Source organism: Mus caroli, unplaced genomic scaffold (assembly GCF_978045245.1).
Source record: "Mus caroli unplaced genomic scaffold, Mus_caroli_1 scaffold_17, whole genome shotgun sequence".
NCBI lineage: Eukaryota > Metazoa > Chordata > Mammalia > Rodentia > Muridae > Mus > Mus caroli.
In genome coordinates, this window is record NW_028227272.1 from 25,965,341 (window position 1) to 25,967,558 (window position 2,218).

At 41.6% G+C, this 2,218-nt stretch overlaps 1 pseudogene; it reads right to left on the reverse strand.

Moving 5' to 3' along the window:
* Positions 1-655: 655 nt before the first annotated feature.
* Positions 656-1,093, reverse strand: LOC110311831 (large ribosomal subunit protein uL24 pseudogene; annotated as a pseudogene).
* Positions 1,094-2,218: the final 1,125 nt, after the last annotated feature.

A 2,218-nucleotide genomic window follows, 5' to 3' on the forward strand; every position in this document is an offset into this window, starting at 1 on the left:
CATGCACACAAGCACACACTCTCACACACACACACACACACACTTAAACACTAAACAGCCCTCAGCTTGGTAGAATGTTTACAACCTGCGATACAATGCCCTTCTTTCCTTGTACTTTGTTCCTTTAAATTTGCTTTTATTCATTTATTTTATGGGCAGTCATTTATTTTATGTGTAAGTCATGACATCTACTGTTTAGTGCCTTCTACAGAAGTCCCTCCATTTGTCAACATGCAAACAAGCCACTTTCTGGAAAATAAGTTAGAAGTCTGTTTGTAAGAGGAATAAGAAGGAGGGAGTTCATCTTCTTGTCTACACCCTCACCTTCATCACATAAGCTTGTGCCAGTCACCAGGGAGTGGTAGTGCACACCTTTAATCCCAGCACTCAGGAGGCAGAGGCAGGCAGATCTTGTGAGTCTACACAATAAAACCCCGTCTCAACATCAAAAAACAAAGTGTTCATGATCTTCAAAGCTTTGAAACCAAAATTCTCTTTTCCTTACAGCTATACTGTCCTCTAACACATTTCCAACAATAAACAACTCATTGCATATGCTGGAAACTGTGGAGACAGGCTCTCTCTCTCTCTCTCTTCCTCCCCTTTTTTTTTTTCACTTAAGCAGTCTTAAATGAAAGCCGTGCATGAGATGTCTCTACTCCTGCATCTTTTCGATCGTTTCTTCCTTGTATTTGCCCTTCTCCTTTCCTACTTGTCGGGACTTGGCTTTCCTCTCCAGGATCTTCTTGCGGTCCTTGTCCAGCTTTAGCCTGGTGATAACAACCTTGCTGGGGTGGATGCCCACGTGGACGGTTGTGCCATTTGCCTTCTCTCGCTGGACGCGTTCAATGTAGATGACGTAGTTCTTCCTGTACACTTGGACAACCTTGCCAATCTGCTGGTCTTTGTAGTGTCCGCGAACAACCTGAACTTCATCATCCTTCCGAACGGGCATAGACGGAACGTTATACTTCTGTCTCAGCTCTTTGGAAAGAGGGGAAGACATGATCTTCCTCCGAATGTGAGAGGGTGCATTGAAATGCCATTTGCGGTTCTTGCTTCGGTCAGAAGTCACAAAGGGATTGAACATCATTTTGGCGGCTGCGATCCACCGATGGCCGCAAAAGGAAAGAGAATTACACACGACTTCCGGTTCTCCACCTCTCTTTTGATAATTCCTGTGTACACTTTGCCCAGTGTCTCCTCACTCAGATTCCAAAGCCCACCAACTAAGACTATGCACATTCCGCTGACAGGCAGGATCACCAAGCTTCCCTCCAATCCCTTGCCTGAGTCAAAACCTCCTAATTTAGCACACCGCTGGCACTATAGTTCTCTGCTCAAATAATGTTTAGGCAACAGTCGCATTCCTTCTGCTCTGGGTGAGTATTAGTGATTGCAAAAGTATAGCAGGTCCTTGTACCTAGTTCCCAAAAGAGCTCTCTGTCTCCAGATGATTTGTGCTATTGTTAAATTTTAAACATGCCCTACCACATTTACCTAAGTATCTTAAATACCATTCTTGTTTTTCATATATATATATATATATATATATATATATATATATATGAATATTAAAAAAGGATGTTTGTTTTTTGTTAGTCTCACAACCAAATAAAACAGCCAATGTACTCTGTTGACAGTGGACCCAGTTAATATGTCTTTATATTGTTTTTAGTTTTGAAAATACATATGGATGCCCTTGAGTTGTAGTATGTTAGAGGGCTAAAAAAGTTTTGCCATCCAGTTTAATACCTGTGCCTTTCAGGAGGGAAACCTGAGACCAAAAGACTAGTGTGCTACATTCCTCATGAGATAGGTAAAAACTTCATGAGAATGTAGATGTTAATAACGTGTGAAAGTTTTTTAGGCTTCTGAAAACATCCCTTAAAGAACACACACACACACATTTTAATTAGCACATAACAATTGTGCACACTTCTGGCTGTAGTGTGATGTTTCAGTTCGTGAGTATTGTGTAACGATCAGGTTCAGATAATAGGTGTCTCACTTCAAATTCACATTTTGTTCTGACCAAGATGGCTTCTCCTCTAGTCCCTCAACGAAGCCTGTCAGAGCCACTCACTCCCATGAGCAGGAGTAGAAAACCATTCAGAGATACAGGAAACCATGAGAATTCTTGAATGCTCTTTCAACTATTAGGCTCTGGATATGTGAAGAAAAGCAGAAAGGCTGACTAGATCAGAAGCTATGAAAG